This window comes from Lissotriton vulgaris, chromosome 4_1, assembly GCF_964263255.1.
Source record: "Lissotriton vulgaris chromosome 4_1, aLisVul1.2, whole genome shotgun sequence".
Classification (NCBI taxonomy): Eukaryota; Metazoa; Chordata; class Amphibia; order Caudata; family Salamandridae; genus Lissotriton; species Lissotriton vulgaris.
Window position 1 is genome coordinate 519,651,934 of NC_141691.1, and position 15,291 is coordinate 519,667,224.

Genomic DNA, 15,291 nt, shown 5'->3' on the forward strand with positions numbered 1-15,291 from the left:
CAAAATATGATTTTCGCAAGGTTCCTTTAGAGCTGCTTCCCATGGTGGGAGGCAAGGCTCTTGAGCAAGTGAGATCCTGTATTCCGAGGCGCGCTTCCTTTTGTAGGCTTCTGACCCCATGGCCTGTGGCAGGTAGTCCTCCTTTGACTGGGCCGCAGGCTTTGTCTCCAAATGGCGTCCTGGACCCACTGCAACCCACCTGTTTGCTAAAACGGAAGTCTGCCTCTGGGTAAGAAAAAGCTGAGCTGCACGTACGGAAAGCGGCAGAGGCCAGAGGCGGGGAGGGTGTGGCAAGGGCTGCCTGATTTGCATAGTGACCTGTTGCATCTTGGGAATGTACAGGCTTTGGAGCTTAACAGGTACTGCAGGTGTCTGCCTGGCCTGAGAGATGCCTGTCTGGTGCTCCCCTCAGGACACACAGGCCTTCCATTCGAGCATGAAGGGTGAGGGACATGGGTCACCCTCATATACAGGGGTGTGGGCATGGGCAGGATAGGTTGTGGGGGACCCGTCAGGGCATTGCCCGTTTGGAAGCCCGTTCGGAAGGCGAGAGGAGGCGGGGCAGGAAACTCTGCTCAATTTCTTTCCCAGAGGCCTGTGGAGAACCCTTTGCACGTTTGAGCCAGCCGGGCCTGCATCAGCAGATCCTGCTCCACTGGGAAGGGAGAGCCTGTAGGCGTAAATCAAAAAAAGGGGAGAAATCTGCAAATTCGAGCGGCAGACCCATGTTGCCCAGGAAGCAATCAGTTTCTCCTACTCCCTATAGTGGAAAAAGACATAGGAGGTGTATTTCTCTAGGCAGGGGCTCTGTGTAGATGGCACTTCATTGCTCTGGGAAGCATCCATGCTGGTGGAAGAGTAGCAGCAGACTCCACACCTGAGGCTTGAATGGGGACCGTTGGGGAGGGGCAGTGGGAGGCCGAGGAGGGCGGAGGAAAATGCTTTTCAAAAGCATCTGCACGTTCCTACAAACCTGCTGAAAACCCATACCAGGAATGGGGCTCGAGCCCATGCGGACAAACGTCCATTGGATCTTAAGTCCAACGCCTTAACCACTCGGCCACCCTGGTGAGACCCAAGGATTTACTTTCTTCAACTCCCTTTTTATGCTTGCTGCTGTAGCACCAGCTGTCCAGCAAGAGGTGATTGCAGAGTTAAAATGCTTTTGCAGGAGGTTAAAAGTAATTGCTTATAACAAACACACTGTGTGACACCTAACTTTCTCCCACTCGGACCTTACCGTTAATTTTTATATTGGAGTTAGCTTAGTCACAATAAGGGGGTGAGCAAGGCAGGCACACTAGAGCATCTACTCCCTGGTGGTCTAGTGGCTAGGATTCGGCGCTTTCACCGCCGCGGCCCGGGTTCGATTCCCGGACAGGGAAGATCCCTCTAAAGCATAGATTGCTTAATTTGTCTGTGTATCTTTTTTAAAAGAAGGTCTTTAAAAAGGCACCCCTCCCAATAGATGAAAGCGGAGGAATGGGGCTTGTTCTCCTGTGCCCCAGGTTGCTTTGCCCCCATTGACCTAAGCCACCTTTGTGCGCACGCAGTCCCCCACCCAGTCAGGTGCTCTATGTTGGCGTGAAGTGCAGTACCAGCTCAACAGAAAGGTAAATTGCTGGAAAACCCTGCTGTGATGCATACATCTACTTTGGAGCACTCTTCTCCTTTGCACTCTTGAATCGCTTAAGCGCAATGTATTCTTCCAGCAAGCTGAATAACGAGATAGGTGAGAGAAGGTGTACCAGCTGTCTGTGCGCCATCAGCAGCCACTAGGTGTCCCTCTTGTGTTTTCCCGGGGATCCTGATTGTGCAGGAATTCATCGGTTCAGTAGCAAGGGGGAGAGGATGGCCTGTGCCTGGAAGTGACAGGCAGTCTGGTGGCATCATGAGGATTAAGTTCCGATTCATATTTGCTGTAGAATAAAATATGTTTTCAGCCCCCATGAGCTTTGTCACTCGGAGAGCAGTGTATGAACTTTTGCTGCACGGCTCTGGGCTCCCTGGTGGTCTAGTGGTTAGGATTCGGCGCTCTCACCGCCGCGGCCTGGGTTCGATTCCCGGTCAGGGAAAAGTCCCTCTTCTGACCTTGAAAGCTTTTCCTTCCCGTAGGTCAGGGCTTCTCAAAATGAAGTTGCTTTTCTGACTCACAATTTGCCTAGCATGACGCAGTATCGCTCAAAATATGATTTTCGCAAGGTTCCTTTAGAGCTGCTTCCCATGGTGGGAGGCAAGGCTCTTGAGCAAGTGAGATCCTGTATTCCGAGGCGCGCTTCCTTTTGTAGGCTTCTGACCCCATGGCCTGTGGCAGGTAGTCCTCCTTTGACTGGGCCGCAGGCTTTGTCTCCAAATGGCGTCCTGGACCCACTGCAACCCACCTGTTTGCTAAAACGGAAGTCTGCCTCTGGGTAAGAAAAAGCTGAGCTGCACGTACGGAAAGCGGCAGAGGCCAGAGGCGGGGAGGGTGTGGCAAGGGCTGCCTGATTTGCATAGTGACCTGTTGCATCTTGGGAATGTACAGGCTTTGGAGCTTAACAGGTACTGCAGGTGTCTGCCTGGCCTGAGAGATGCCTGTCTGGTGCTCCCCTCAGGACACACAGGCCTTCCATTCGAGCATGGAGGGTGAGGGACATGGGTCACCCTCATATACAGGGGTGTGGGCATGGGCAGGATAGGTTGTGGGGGACCCGTCAGGGCATTGCCCGTTCGGAAGGCGAGAGGAGGCGGGGCAGGAAACTCTGCTCAATTTCTTTCCCAGAGGCCTGTGGAGAACCCTTTGCACGTTTGAGCCAGCCGGGCCTGCATCAGCAGATCCTGCTCCACTGGGAAGGGAGAGCCTGTAGGCGTAAATCAAAAAAAGGGGAGAAATCTGCAAATTCTAGCGGCAGACCCATGTTGCCCAGGAAGCAATCCCTTTCTCCTACTCCCTATAGTGGAAAAAGACATAGGAGGTGTATTTCTCTAGGCAGGGGCTCTGTGTAGATGGCACTTCATTGCTCTGGGAAGCATCCATGCTGGTGGAAGAGTAGCAGCAGACTCCACACCTGAGGCTTGAATGGGGACCGTTGGGGAGGGGCAGTGGGAGGCCGAGGAGGGCGGAGGAAAATGCTTTTCAAAAGCATCTGCACGTTCCTACAAACCTGCTGAAAACCCATACCAGGAATGGGGCTCGAACCCATGCGGACAAACGTCCATTGGATCTTAAGTCCAACGCCTTAACCACTCGGCCACCCTGGTGAGACCCAAGGATTTACTTTCTTCAACTCCCTTTTTATGCTTGCTGCTGTAGCACCAGCTGTCCAGCAAGAGGTGATTGCAGAGTTAAAAGGCTTTTGCAGGAGGTTAAAAGTAATTGCTTATAACAAACACACTGTGTGACACCTAACTTTCTCCCACTCAGACCTTACCGTTAATTTTTATATTGGAGTTAGCTTAGTCACAATAAGGGGGTGAGCAAGGCAGGCACACTAGAGCATCTACTCCCTGGTGGTCTAGTGGCTAGGATTCGGCGCTTTCACCGCCGCGGCCCGGGTTCGATTCCCGGTCAGGGAAAAGTCCCTCTTCTGACCTTGAAAGCTTTTCCTTCCCGTAGGTCAGGGCTTCTCAAAATGAAGTTGCTTTTCTGACTCACAATTTGCCTAGCATGACGCAGTATCGCTCAAAATATGATTTTCGCAAGGTTCCTTTAGAGCTGCTTCCCATGGTGGGAGGCAAGGCTCTTGAGCAAGTGAGATCCTGTATTCCGAGGCGCGCTTCCTTTTGTAGGCTTCTGACCCCATGGCCTGTGGCAGGTAGTCCTCCTTTGACTGGGCCGCAGGCTTTGTCTCCAAATGGCGTCCTGGACCCACTGCAACCCACCTGTTTGCTAAAACGGAAGTCTGCCTCTGGGTAAGAAAAAGCTGAGCTGCACGTACGGAAAGCGGCAGAGGCCAGAGGCGGGGAGGGTGTGGCAAGGGCTGCCTGATTTGCATAGTGACCTGTTGCATCTTGGGAATGTACAGGCTTTGGAGCTTAACAGGTACTGCAGGTGTCTGCCTGGCCTGAGAGATGCCTGTCTGGTGCTCCCCTCAGGACACACAGGCCTTCCATTCGAGCATGGAGGGTGAGGGACATGGGTCACCCTCATATACAGGGGTGTGGGCATGGGCAGGATAGGTTGTGGGGGACCCGTCAGGGCATTGCCCGTTCGGAAGGCGAGAGGAGGCGGGGCAGGAAACTCTGCTCAATTTCTTTCCCAGAGGCCTGTGGAGAACCCTTTGCACGTTTGAGCCAGCCGGGCCTGCATCAGCAGATCCTGCTCCACTGGGAAGGGAGAGCCTGTAGGCGTAAATCAAAAAAAGGGGAGAAATCTGCAAATTCTAGCGGCAGACCCATGTTGCCCAGGAAGCAATCAGTTTCTCCTACTCCCTATAGTGGAAAAAGACATAGGAGGTGTATTTCTCTAGGCAGGGGCTCTGTGTAGATGGCACTTCATTGCTCTGGGAAGCATCCATGCTGGTGGAAGAGTAGCAGCAGACTCCACACCTGAGGCTTGAATGGGGACCGTTGGGGAGGGGCAGTGGGAGGCCGAGGAGGGCGGAGGAAAATGCTTTTCAAAAGCATCTGCACGTTCCTACAAACCTGCTGAAAACCCATACCAGGAATGGGGCTCGAGCCCATGCGGACAAACGTCCATTGGATCTTAAGTCCAACGCCTTAACCACTCGGCCACCCTGGTGAGACCCAAGGATTTACTTTCTTCAACTCCCTTTTTATGCTTGCTGCTGTAGCACCAGCTGTCCAGCAAGAGGTGATTGCAGAGTTAAAAGGCTTTTGCAGGAGGTTAAAAGTAATTGCTTATAACAAACACACTGTGTGACACCTAACTTTCTCCCACTCGGACCTTACCGTTAATTTTTATATTGGAGTTAGCTTAGTCACAATAAGGGGGTGAGCAAGGCAGGCACACTAGAGCATCTACTCCCTGGTGGTCTAGTGGCTAGGATTCGGCGCTTTCACCGCCGCGGCCCGGGTTCGATTCCCGGTCAGGGAAGATCCCTCTAAAGCATAGATTGCTTAATTTGTCTGTGTATCTTTTTTAAAAGAAGGTCTTTAAAAAGGCACCCCTCCCAATAGATGAAAGCGGAGGAATGGGGCTTGTTCTCCTGTGCCCCAGGTTGCTTTGCCCCCATTGACCTAAGCCACCTTTGTGCGCACGCAGTCCCCCACCCAGTCAGGTGCTCTATGTTGGCGTGAAGTGCAGTACCAGCTCAACAGAAAGGTAAATTGCTGGAAAACCCTGCTGTGATGCATACATCTACTTTGGAGCACTCTTCTCCTTTGCACTCTTGAATCGCTTAAGCGCAATGTATTCTTCCAGCAAGCTGAATAACGAGATAGGTGAGAGAAGGTGTACCAGCTGTCTGTGCGCCATCAGCAGCCACTAGGTGTCCCTCTTGTGTTTTCCCGGGGATCCTGATTGTGCAGGAATTCATCGGTTCAGTAGCAAGGGGGAGAGGATGGCCTGTGCCTGGAAGTGACAGGCAGTCTGGTGGCATCATGAGGATTAAGTTCCGATTCATATTTGCTGTAGAATAAAATATGTTTTCAGCCCCCATGAGCTTTGTCACTCGGAGAGCAGTGTATGAACTTTTGCTGCACGGCTCTGGGCTCCCTGGTGGTCTAGTGGTTAGGATTCGGCGCTCTCACCGCCGCGGCCTGGGTTCGATTCCCGGTCAGGGAAAAGTCCCTCTTCTGACCTTGAAAGCTTTTCCTTCCCGTAGGTCAGGGCTTCTCAAAATGAAGTTGCTTTTCTGACTCACAATTTGCCTAGCATGACGCAGTATCGCTCAAAATATGATTTTCGCAAGGTTCCTTTAGAGCTGCTTCCCATGGTGGGAGGCAAGGCTCTTGAGCAAGTGAGATCCTGTATTCCGAGGCGCGCTTCCTTTTGTAGGCTTCTGACCCCATGGCCTGTGGCAGGTAGTCCTCCTTTGACTGGGCCGCAGGCTTTGTCTCCAAATGGCGTCCTGGACCCACTGCAACCCACCTGTTTGCTAAAACGGAAGTCTGCCTCTGGGTAAGAAAAAGCTGAGCTGCACGTACGGAAAGCGGCAGAGGCCAGAGGCGGGGAGGGTGTGGCAAGGGCTGCCTGATTTGCATAGTGACCTGTTGCATCTTGGGAATGTACAGGCTTTGGAGCTTAACAGGTACTGCAGGTGTCTGCCTGGCCTGAGAGATGCCTGTCTGGTGCTCCCCTCAGGACACACAGGCCTTCCATTCGAGCATGAAGGGTGAGGGACATGGGTCACCCTCATATACAGGGGTGTGGGCATGGGCAGGATAGGTTGTGGGGGACCCGTCAGGGCATTGCCCGTTTGGAAGCCCGTTCGGAAGGCGAGAGGAGGCGGGGCAGGAAACTCTGCTCAATTTCTTTCCCAGAGGCCTGTGGAGAACCCTTTGCACGTTTGAGCCAGCCGGGTCTGCATCAGCAGATCCTGCTCCACTGGGAAGGGAGAGCCTGTAGGCGTAAATCAAAAAAAGGGGAGAAATCTGCAAATTCTAGCGGCAGACCCATGTTGCCCAGGAAGCAATCCCTTTCTCCTACTCCCTATAGTGGAAAAAGACATAGGAGGTGTATTTCTCTAGGCAGGGGCTCTGTGTAGATGGCACTTCATTGCTCTGGGAAGCATCCATGCTGGTGGAAGAGTAGCAGCAGACTCCACACCTGAGGCTTGAATGGGGACCGTTGGGGAGGGGCAGTGGGAGGCCGAGGAGGGCGGAGGAAAATGCTTTTCAAAAGCATCTGCACGTTCCTACAAACCTGCTGAAAACCCATACCAGGAATGGGGCTCGAGCCCATGCGGACAAACGTCCATTGGATCTTAAGTCCAACGCCTTAACCACTCGGCCACCCTGGTGAGACCCAAGGATTTACTTTCTTCAACTCCCTTTTTATGCTTGCTGCTGTAGCACCAGCTGTCCAGCAAGAGGTGATTGCAGAGTTAAAAGGCTTTTGCAGGAGGTTAAAAGTAATTGCTTATAACAAACACACTGTGTGACACCTAACTTTCTCCCACTCGGACCTTACCGTTAATTTTTATATTGGAGTTAGCTTAGTCACAATAAGGGGGTGAGCAAGGCAGGCACACTAGAGCATCTACTCCCTGGTGGTCTAGTGGCTAGGATTCGGCGCTTTCACCGCCGCGGCCCGGGTTCGATTCCCGGTCAGGGAAAAGTCCCTCTTCTGACCTTGAAAGCTTTTCCTTCCCGTAGGTCAGGGCTTCTCAAAATGAAGTTGCTTTTCTGACTCACAATTTGCCTAGCATGACGCAGTATCGCTCAAAATATGATTTTCGCAAGGTTCCTTTAGAGCTGCTTCCCATGGTGGGAGGCAAGGCTCTTGAGCAAGTGAGATCCTGTATTCCGAGGCGCGCTTCCTTTTGTAGGCTTCTGACCCCATGGCCTGTGGCAGGTAGTCCTCCTTTGACTGGGCCGCAGGCTTTGTCTCCAAATGGCGTCCTGGACCCACTGCAACCCACCTGTTTGCTAAAACGGAAGTCTGCCTCTGGGTAAGAAAAAGCTGAGCTGCACGTACGGAAAGCGGCAGAGGCCAGAGGCGGGGAGGGTGTGGCAAGGGCTGCCTGATTTGCATAGTGACCTGTTGCATCTTGGGAATGTACAGGCTTTGGAGCTTAACAGGTACTGCAGGTGTCTGCCTGGCCTGAGAGATGCCTGTCTGGTGCTCCCCTCAGGACACACAGGCCTTCCATTCGAGCATGGAGGGTGAGGGACATGGGTCACCCTCATATACAGGGGTGTGGGCATGGGCAGGATAGGTTGTGGGGGACCCGTCAGGGCATTGCCCGTTCGGAAGGCGAGAGGAGGCGGGGCAGGAAACTCTGCTCAATTTCTTTCCCAGAGGCCTGTGGAGAACCCTTTGCACGTTTGAGCCAGCCGGGCCTGCATCAGCAGATCCTGCTCCACTGGGAAGGGAGAGCCTGTAGGCGTAAATCAAAAAAAGGGGAGAAATCTGCAAATTCTAGCGGCAGACCCATGTTGCCCAGGAAGCAATCAGTTTCTCCTACTCCCTATAGTGGAAAAAGACATAGGAGGTGTATTTCTCTAGGCAGGGGCTCTGTGTAGATGGCACTTCATTGCTCTGGGAAGCATCCATGCTGGTGGAAGAGTAGCAGCAGACTCCACACCTGAGGCTTGAATGGGGACCGTTGGGGAGGGGCAGTGGGAGGCCGAGGAGGGCGGTGGAAAATGCTTTTCAAAAGCATCTGCACGTTCCTACAACCCTGCTGAAAACCCATACCAGGAATGGGGCTCGAGCCCATGCGGACAAACGTCCATTGGATCTTAAGTCCAACGCCTTAACCACTCGGCCACCCTGGTGAGACCCAAGGATTTACTTTCTTCAACTCCCTTTTTATGCTTGCTGCTGTAGCACCAGCTGTCCAGCAAGAGGTGATTGCAGAGTTAAAAGGCTTTTGCAGGAGGTTAAAAGTAATTGCTTATAACAAACACACTGTGTGACACCTAACTTTCTCCCACTCGGACCTTACCGTTAATTTTTATATTGGAGTTAGCTTAGTCACAATAAGGGGGTGAGCAAGGCAGGCACACTAGAGCATCTACTCCCTGGTGGTCTAGTGGCTAGGATTCGGCGCTTTCACCGCCGCGGCCCGGGTTCGATTCCCGGTCAGGGAAGATCCCTCTAAAGCATAGATTGCTTAATTTGTCTGTGTATCTTTTTTAAAAGAAGGTCTTTAAAAAGGCACCCCTCCCAATAGATGAAAGCGGAGGAATGGGGCTTGTTCTCCTGTGCCCCAGGTTGCTTTGCCCCCATTGACCTAAGCCACCTTTGTGCGCACGCAGTCCCCCACCCAGTCAGGTGCTCTATGTTGGCGTGAAGTGCAGTACCAGCTCAACAGAAAGGTAAATTGCTGGAAAACCCTGCTGTGATGCATACATCTACTTTGGAGCACTCTTCTCCTTTGCACTCTTGAATCGCTTAAGCGCAATGTATTCTTCCAGCAAGCTGAATAACGAGATAGGTGAGAGAAGGTGTACCAGCTGTCTGTGCGCCATCAGCAGCCACTAGGTGTCCCTCTTGTGTTTTCCCGGGGATCCTGATTGTGCAGGAATTCATCGGTTCAGTAGCAAGGGGGAGAGGATGGCCTGTGCCTGGAAGTGACAGGCAGTCTGGTGGCATCATGAGGATTAAGTTCCGATTCATATTTGCTGTAGAATAAAATATGTTTTCAGCCCCCATGAGCTTTGTCACTCGGAGAGCAGTGTATGAACTTTTGCTGCACGGCTCTGGGCTCCCTGGTGGTCTAGTGGTTAGGATTCGGCGCTCTCACCGCCGCGGCCTGGGTTCGATTCCCGGTCAGGGAAAAGTCCCTCTTCTGACCTTGAAAGCTTTTCCTTCCCGTAGGTCAGGGCTTCTCAAAATGAAGTTGCTTTTCTGACTCACAATTTGCCTAGCATGACGCAGTATCGCTCAAAATATGATTTTCGCAAGGTTCCTTTAGAGCTGCTTCCCATGGTGGGAGGCAAGGCTCTTGAGCAAGTGAGATCCTGTATTCCGAGGCGCGCTTCCTTTTGTAGGCTTCTGACCCCATGGCCTGTGGCAGGTAGTCCTCCTTTGACTGGGCCGCAGGCTTTGTCTCCAAATGGCGTCCTGGACCCACTGCAACCCACCTGTTTGCTAAAACGGAAGTCTGCCTCTGGGTAAGAAAAAGCTGAGCTGCACGTACGGAAAGCGGCACAGGCCAGAGGCGGGGAGGGTGTGGCAAGGGCTGCCTGATTTGCATAGTGACCTGTTGCATCTTGGGAATGTACAGGCTTTGGAGCTTAACAGGTACTGCAGGTGTCTGCCTGGCCTGAGAGATGCCTGTCTGGTGCTCCCCTCAGGACACACAGGCCTTCCATTCGAGCATGAAGGGTGAGGGACATGGGTCACCCTCATATACAGGGGTGTGGGCATGGGCAGGATAGGTTGTGGGGGACCCGTCAGGGCATTGCCCGTTTGGAAGCCCGTTCGGAAGGCGAGAGGAGGCGGGGCAGGAAACTCTGCTCAATTTCTTTCCCAGAGGCCTGTGGAGAACCCTTTGCACGTTTGAGCCAGCCGGGCCTGCATCAGCAGATCCTGCTCCACTGGGAAGGGAGAGCCTGTAGGCGTAAATCAAAAAAAGGGGAGAAATCTGCAAATTCTAGCGGCAGACCCATGTTGCCCAGGAAGCAATCCCTTTCTCCTACTCCCTATAGTGGAAAAAGACATAGGAGGTGTATTTCTCTAGGCAGGGGCTCTGTGTAGATGGCACTTCATTGCTCTGGGAAGCATCCATGCTGGTGGAAGAGTAGCAGCAGACTCCACACCTGAGGCTTGAATGGGGACCGTTGGGGAGGGGCAGTGGGAGGCCGAGGAGGGCGGAGGAAAATGCTTTTCAAAAGCATCTGCACGTTCCTACAAACCTGCTGAAAACCCATACCAGGAATGGGGCTCGAGCCCATGCGGACAAACGTCCATTGGATCTTAAGTCCAACGCCTTAACCACTCGGCCACCCTGGTGAGACCCAAGGATTTACTTTCTTCAACTCCCTTTTTATGCTTGCTGCTGTAGCACCAGCTGTCCAGCAAGAGGTGATTGCAGAGTTAAAAGGCTTTTGCAGGAGGTTAAAAGTAATTGCTTATAACAAACACACTGTGTGACACCTAACTTTCTCCCACTCAGACCTTACCGTTAATTTTTATATTGGAGTTAGCTTAGTCACAATAAGGGGGTGAGCAAGGCAGGCACACTAGAGCATCTACTCCCTGGTGGTCTAGTGGCTAGGATTCGGCGCTTTCACCGCCGCGGCCCGGGTTCGATTCCCGGTCAGGGAAAAGTCCCTCTTCTGACCTTGAAGCTTTTCCTTCCCGTAGGTCAGGGCTTCTCAAAATGAAGTTGCTTTTCTGACTCACAATTTGCCTAGCATGACGCAGTATCGCTCAAAATATGATTTTCGCAAGGTTCCTTTAGAGCTGCTTCCCATGGTGGGAGGCAAGGCTCTTGAGCAAGTGAGATCCTGTATTCCGAGGCGCGCTTCCTTTTGTAGGCTTCTGACCCCATGGCCTGTGGCAGGTAGTCCTCCTTTGACTGGGCCGCAGGCTTTGTCTCCAAATGGCGTCCTGGACCCACTGCAACCCACCTGTTTGCTAAAACGGAAGTCTGCCTCTGGGTAAGAAAAAGCTGAGCTGCACGTACGGAAAGCGGCAGAGGCCAGAGGCGGGGAGGGTGTGGCAAGGGCTGCCTGATTTGCATAGTGACCTGTTGCATCTTGGGAATGTACAGGCTTTGGAGCTTAACAGGTACTGCAGGTGTCTGCCTGGCCTGAGAGATGCCTGTCTGGTGCTCCCCTCAGGACACACAGGCCTTCCATTCGAGCATGAAGGGTGAGGGACATGGGTCACCCTCATATACAGGGGTGTGGGCATGGGCAGGATAGGTTGTGGGGGACCCGTCAGGGCATTGCCCGTTTGGAAGCCCATTCGGAAGGCGAGAGGAGGCGGGGCAGGAAACTCTGCTCAATTTCTTTCCCAGAGGCCTGTGGAGAACCCTTTGCACGTTTGAGCCAGCCGGGCCTGCATCAGCAGATCCTGCTCCACTGGGAAGGGAGAGCCTGTAGGCGTAAATCAAAAAAAGGGGAGAAATCTGCAAATTCTAGCGGCAGACCCATGTTGCCCAGGAAGCAATCCCTTTCTCCTACTCCCTATAGTGGAAAAAGACATAGGAGGTGTATTTCTCTAGGCAGGGGCTCTGTGTAGATGGCACTTCATTGCTCTGGGAAGCATCCATGCTGGTGGAAGAGTAGCAGCAGACTCCACACCTGAGGCTTGAATGGGGACCGTTGGGGAGGGGCAGTGGGAGGCCGAGGAGGGCGGAGGAAAATGCTTTTCAAAAGCATCTGCACGTTCCTACAAACCTGCTGAAAACCCATACCAGGAATGGGGCTCGAGCCCATGCGGACAAACGTCCATTGGATCTTAAGTCCAACGCCTTAACCACTCGGCCACCCTGGTGAGACCCAAGGATTTACTTTCTTCAACTCCCTTTTTATGCTTGCTGCTGTAGCACCAGCTGTCCAGCAAGAGGTGATTGCAGAGTTAAAAGGCTTTTGCAGGAGGTTAAAAGTAATTGCTTATAACAAACACACTGTGTGACACCTAACTTTCTCCCACTCGGACCTTACCGTTAATTTTTATATTGGAGTTAGCTTAGTCACAATAAGGGGGTGAGCAAGGCAGGCACACTAGAGCATCTACTCCCTGGTGGTCTAGTGGCTAGGATTCGGCGCTTTCACCGCCGCGGCCCGGGTTCGATTCCCGGTCAGGGAAGATCCCTCTAAAGCATAGATTGCTTAATTTGTCTGTGTATCTTTTTTAAAAGAAGGTCTTTAAAAAGGCACCCCTCCCAATAGATGAAAGCGGAGGAATGGGGCTTGTTCTCCTGTGCCCCAGGTTGCTTTGCCCCCATTGACCTAAGCCACCTTTGTGCGCACGCAGTCCCCCACCCAGTCAGGTGCTCTATGTTGGCGTGAAGTGCAGTACCAGCTCAACAGAAAGGTAAATTGCTGGAAAACCCTGCTGTGATGCATACATCTACTTTGGAGCACTCTTCTCCTTTGCACTCTTGAATCGCTTAAGCGCAATGTATTCTTCCAGCAAGCTGAATAACGAGATAGGTGAGAGAAGGTGTACCAGCTGTCTGTGCGCCATCAGCAGCCACTAGGTGTCCCTCTTGTGTTTTCCCGGGGATCCTGATTGTGCAGGAATTCATCGGTTCAGTAGCAAGGGGGAGAGGATGGCCTGTGCCTGGAAGTGACAGGCAGTCTGGTGGCATCATGAGGATTAAGTTCCGATTCATATTTGCTGTAGAATAAAATATGTTTTCAGCCCCCATGAGCTTTGTCACTCGGAGAGCAGTGTATGAACTTTTGCTGCACGGCTCTGGGCTCCCTGGTGGTCTAGTGGTTAGGATTCGGCGCTCTCACCGCCGCGGCCTGGGTTCGATTCCCGGTCAGGGAAAAGTCCCTCTTCTGACCTTGAAAGCTTTTCCTTCCCGTAGGTCAGGGCTTCTCAAAATGAAGTTGCTTTTCTGACTCACAATTTGCCTAGCATGACGCAGTATCGCTCAAAATATGATTTTCGCAAGGTTCCTTTAGAGCTGCTTCCCATGGTGGGAGGCAAGGCTCTTGAGCAAGTGAGATCCTGTATTCCGAGGCGCGCTTCCTTTTGTAGGCTTCTGACCCCATGGCCTGTGGCAGGTAGTCCTCCTTTGACTGGGCCGCAGGCTTTGTCTCCAAATGGCGTCCTGGACCCACTGCAACCCACCTGTTTGCTAAAACGGAAGTCTGCCTCTGGGTAAGAAAAAGCTGAGCTGCACGTACGGAAAGCGGCAGAGGCCAGAGGCGGGGAGGGTGTGGCAAGGGCTGCCTGATTTGCATAGTGACCTGTTGCATCTTGGGAATGTACAGGCTTTGGAGCTTAACAGGTACTGCAGGTGTCTGCCTGGCCTGAGAGATGCCTGTCTGGTGCTCCCCTCAGGACACACAGGCCTTCCATTCGAGCATGGAGGGTGAGGGACATGGGTCACCCTCATATACAGGGGTGTGGGCATGGGCAGGATAGGTTGTGGGGGACCCGTCAGGGCATTGCCCGTTCGGAAGGCGAGAGGAGGCGGGGCAGGAAACTCTGCTCAATTTCTTTCCCAGAGGCCTGTGGAGAACCCTTTGCACGTTTGAGCCAGCCGGGCCTGCATCAGCAGATCCTGCTCCACTGGGAAGGGAGAGCCTGTAGGCGTAAATCAAAAAAAGGGGAGAAATCTGCAAATTCTAGCGGCAGACCCATGTTGCCCAGGAAGCAATCAGTTTCTCCTACTCCCTATAGTGGAAAAAGACATAGGAGGTGTATTTCTCTAGGCAGGGGCTCTGTGTAGATGGCACTTCATTGCTCTGGGAAGCATCCATGCTGGTGGAAGAGTAGCAGCAGACTCCACACCTGAGGCTTGAATGGGGACCGTTGGGGAGGGGCAGTGGGAGGCCGAGGAGGGCGGTGGAAAATGCTTTTCAAAAGCATCTGCACGTTCCTACAACCCTGCTGAAAACCCATACCAGGAATGGGGCTCGAGCCCATGCGGACAAACGTCCATTGGATCTTAAGTCCAACGCCTTAACCACTCGGCCACCCTGGTGAGACCCAAGGATTTACTTTCTTCAACTCCCTTTTTATGCTTGCTGCTGTAGCACCAGCTGTCCAGCAAGAGGTGATTGCAGAGTTAAAAGGCTTTTGCAGGAGGTTAAAAGTAATTGCTTATAACAAACACACTGTGTGACACCTAACTTTCTCCCACTCGGACCTTACCGTTAATTTTTATATTGGAGTTAGCTTAGTCACAATAAGGGGGTGAGCAAGGCAGGCACACTAGAGCATCTACTCCCTGGTGGTCTAGTGGCTAGGATTCGGCGCTTTCACCGCCGCGGCCCGGGTTCGATTCCCGGTCAGGGAAGATCCCTCTAAAGCATAGATTGCTTAATTTGTCTGTGTATCTTTTTTAAAAGAAGGTCTTTAAAAAGGCACCCCTCCCAATAGATGAAAGCGGAGGAATGGGGCTTGTTCTCCTGTGCCCCAGGTTGCTTTGCCCCCATTGACCTAAGCCACCTTTGTGCGCACGCAGTCCCCCACCCAGTCAGGTGCTCTATGTTGGCGTGAAGTGCAGTACCAGCTCAACAGAAAGGTAAATTGCTGGAAAACCCTGCTGTGATGCATACATCTACTTTGGAGCACTCTTCTCCTTTGCACTCTTGAATCGCTTAAGCGCAATGTATTCTTCCAGCAAGCTGAATAACGAGATAGGTGAGAGAAGGTGTACCAGCTGTCTGTGCGCCATCAGCAGCCACTAGGTGTCCCTCTTGTGTTTTCCCGGGGATCCTGATTGTGCAGGAATTCATCGGTTCAGTAGCAAGGGGGAGAGGATGGCCTGTGCCTGGAAGTGACAGGCAGTCTGGTGGCATCATGAGGATTAAGTTCCGATTCATATTTGCTGTAGAATAAAATATGTTTTCAGCCCCCATGAGCTTTGTCACTCGGAGAGCAGTGTATGAACTTTTGCTGCACGGCTCTGGGCTCCCTGGTGGTCTAGTGGTTAGGATTCGGCGCTCTCACCGCCGCGGCCTGGGTTCGATTCCCGGTCAGGGAAAAGTCCCTCTTCTGACCTTGAAAGCTTTTCCTTCCCGTAGGTCAGGGCTTCTCAAAATGAA

General features: G+C 52.6%; 21 non-coding genes across 21 annotated transcripts; 13 read left to right on the forward strand and 8 right to left on the reverse strand.

Annotated features, from left to right (window-relative positions):
• Positions 1 to 987: 987 nt before the first annotated feature.
• On the reverse strand, positions 988 to 1,070 carry TRNAL-UAA (transfer RNA leucine (anticodon UAA)). The gene has a single exon. It is a non-coding gene; the product is annotated as a tRNA-Leu (tRNA).
• A 243-nt stretch (positions 1,071 to 1,313) lies between these two features.
• Positions 1,314 to 1,385, forward strand: TRNAE-UUC (transfer RNA glutamic acid (anticodon UUC)). The gene has a single exon. It is a non-coding gene; the product is annotated as a tRNA-Glu (tRNA).
• Positions 1,386 to 2,003: 618 nt separating this feature from the next.
• Positions 2,004 to 2,075, forward strand: TRNAE-CUC (transfer RNA glutamic acid (anticodon CUC)). Its single transcript has one exon. It is a non-coding gene; the product is annotated as a tRNA-Glu (tRNA).
• Positions 2,076 to 3,157: 1,082 nt separating this feature from the next.
• TRNAL-UAA (transfer RNA leucine (anticodon UAA)) lies at positions 3,158 to 3,240 on the reverse strand. Its single transcript has one exon. It is a non-coding gene; the product is annotated as a tRNA-Leu (tRNA).
• Positions 3,241 to 3,483: 243 nt separating this feature from the next.
• TRNAE-UUC (transfer RNA glutamic acid (anticodon UUC)) lies at positions 3,484 to 3,555 on the forward strand. The gene has a single exon. It is a non-coding gene; the product is annotated as a tRNA-Glu (tRNA).
• Positions 3,556 to 4,637: 1,082 nt separating this feature from the next.
• On the reverse strand, positions 4,638 to 4,720 carry TRNAL-UAA (transfer RNA leucine (anticodon UAA)). Its single transcript has one exon. It is a non-coding gene; the product is annotated as a tRNA-Leu (tRNA).
• A 243-nt stretch (positions 4,721 to 4,963) lies between these two features.
• TRNAE-UUC (transfer RNA glutamic acid (anticodon UUC)) lies at positions 4,964 to 5,035 on the forward strand. Its single transcript has one exon. It is a non-coding gene; the product is annotated as a tRNA-Glu (tRNA).
• Positions 5,036 to 5,653: 618 nt separating this feature from the next.
• TRNAE-CUC (transfer RNA glutamic acid (anticodon CUC)) lies at positions 5,654 to 5,725 on the forward strand. Its single transcript has one exon. It is a non-coding gene; the product is annotated as a tRNA-Glu (tRNA).
• A 1,094-nt stretch (positions 5,726 to 6,819) lies between these two features.
• On the reverse strand, positions 6,820 to 6,902 carry TRNAL-UAA (transfer RNA leucine (anticodon UAA)). Its single transcript has one exon. It is a non-coding gene; the product is annotated as a tRNA-Leu (tRNA).
• A 243-nt stretch (positions 6,903 to 7,145) lies between these two features.
• TRNAE-UUC (transfer RNA glutamic acid (anticodon UUC)) lies at positions 7,146 to 7,217 on the forward strand. The gene has a single exon. It is a non-coding gene; the product is annotated as a tRNA-Glu (tRNA).
• A 1,082-nt stretch (positions 7,218 to 8,299) lies between these two features.
• TRNAL-UAA (transfer RNA leucine (anticodon UAA)) lies at positions 8,300 to 8,382 on the reverse strand. The gene has a single exon. It is a non-coding gene; the product is annotated as a tRNA-Leu (tRNA).
• Positions 8,383 to 8,625: 243 nt separating this feature from the next.
• On the forward strand, positions 8,626 to 8,697 carry TRNAE-UUC (transfer RNA glutamic acid (anticodon UUC)). The gene has a single exon. It is a non-coding gene; the product is annotated as a tRNA-Glu (tRNA).
• A 618-nt stretch (positions 8,698 to 9,315) lies between these two features.
• TRNAE-CUC (transfer RNA glutamic acid (anticodon CUC)) lies at positions 9,316 to 9,387 on the forward strand. Its single transcript has one exon. It is a non-coding gene; the product is annotated as a tRNA-Glu (tRNA).
• A 1,094-nt stretch (positions 9,388 to 10,481) lies between these two features.
• On the reverse strand, positions 10,482 to 10,564 carry TRNAL-UAA (transfer RNA leucine (anticodon UAA)). Its single transcript has one exon. It is a non-coding gene; the product is annotated as a tRNA-Leu (tRNA).
• Positions 10,565 to 10,807: 243 nt separating this feature from the next.
• Positions 10,808 to 10,879, forward strand: TRNAE-UUC (transfer RNA glutamic acid (anticodon UUC)). The gene has a single exon. It is a non-coding gene; the product is annotated as a tRNA-Glu (tRNA).
• Positions 10,880 to 11,972: 1,093 nt separating this feature from the next.
• On the reverse strand, positions 11,973 to 12,055 carry TRNAL-UAA (transfer RNA leucine (anticodon UAA)). Its single transcript has one exon. It is a non-coding gene; the product is annotated as a tRNA-Leu (tRNA).
• A 243-nt stretch (positions 12,056 to 12,298) lies between these two features.
• TRNAE-UUC (transfer RNA glutamic acid (anticodon UUC)) lies at positions 12,299 to 12,370 on the forward strand. The gene has a single exon. It is a non-coding gene; the product is annotated as a tRNA-Glu (tRNA).
• Positions 12,371 to 12,988: 618 nt separating this feature from the next.
• Positions 12,989 to 13,060, forward strand: TRNAE-CUC (transfer RNA glutamic acid (anticodon CUC)). The gene has a single exon. It is a non-coding gene; the product is annotated as a tRNA-Glu (tRNA).
• A 1,082-nt stretch (positions 13,061 to 14,142) lies between these two features.
• On the reverse strand, positions 14,143 to 14,225 carry TRNAL-UAA (transfer RNA leucine (anticodon UAA)). The gene has a single exon. It is a non-coding gene; the product is annotated as a tRNA-Leu (tRNA).
• A 243-nt stretch (positions 14,226 to 14,468) lies between these two features.
• On the forward strand, positions 14,469 to 14,540 carry TRNAE-UUC (transfer RNA glutamic acid (anticodon UUC)). The gene has a single exon. It is a non-coding gene; the product is annotated as a tRNA-Glu (tRNA).
• A 618-nt stretch (positions 14,541 to 15,158) lies between these two features.
• TRNAE-CUC (transfer RNA glutamic acid (anticodon CUC)) lies at positions 15,159 to 15,230 on the forward strand. Its single transcript has one exon. It is a non-coding gene; the product is annotated as a tRNA-Glu (tRNA).
• The last annotated feature ends 61 nt before the right edge of the window (positions 15,231 to 15,291 follow it).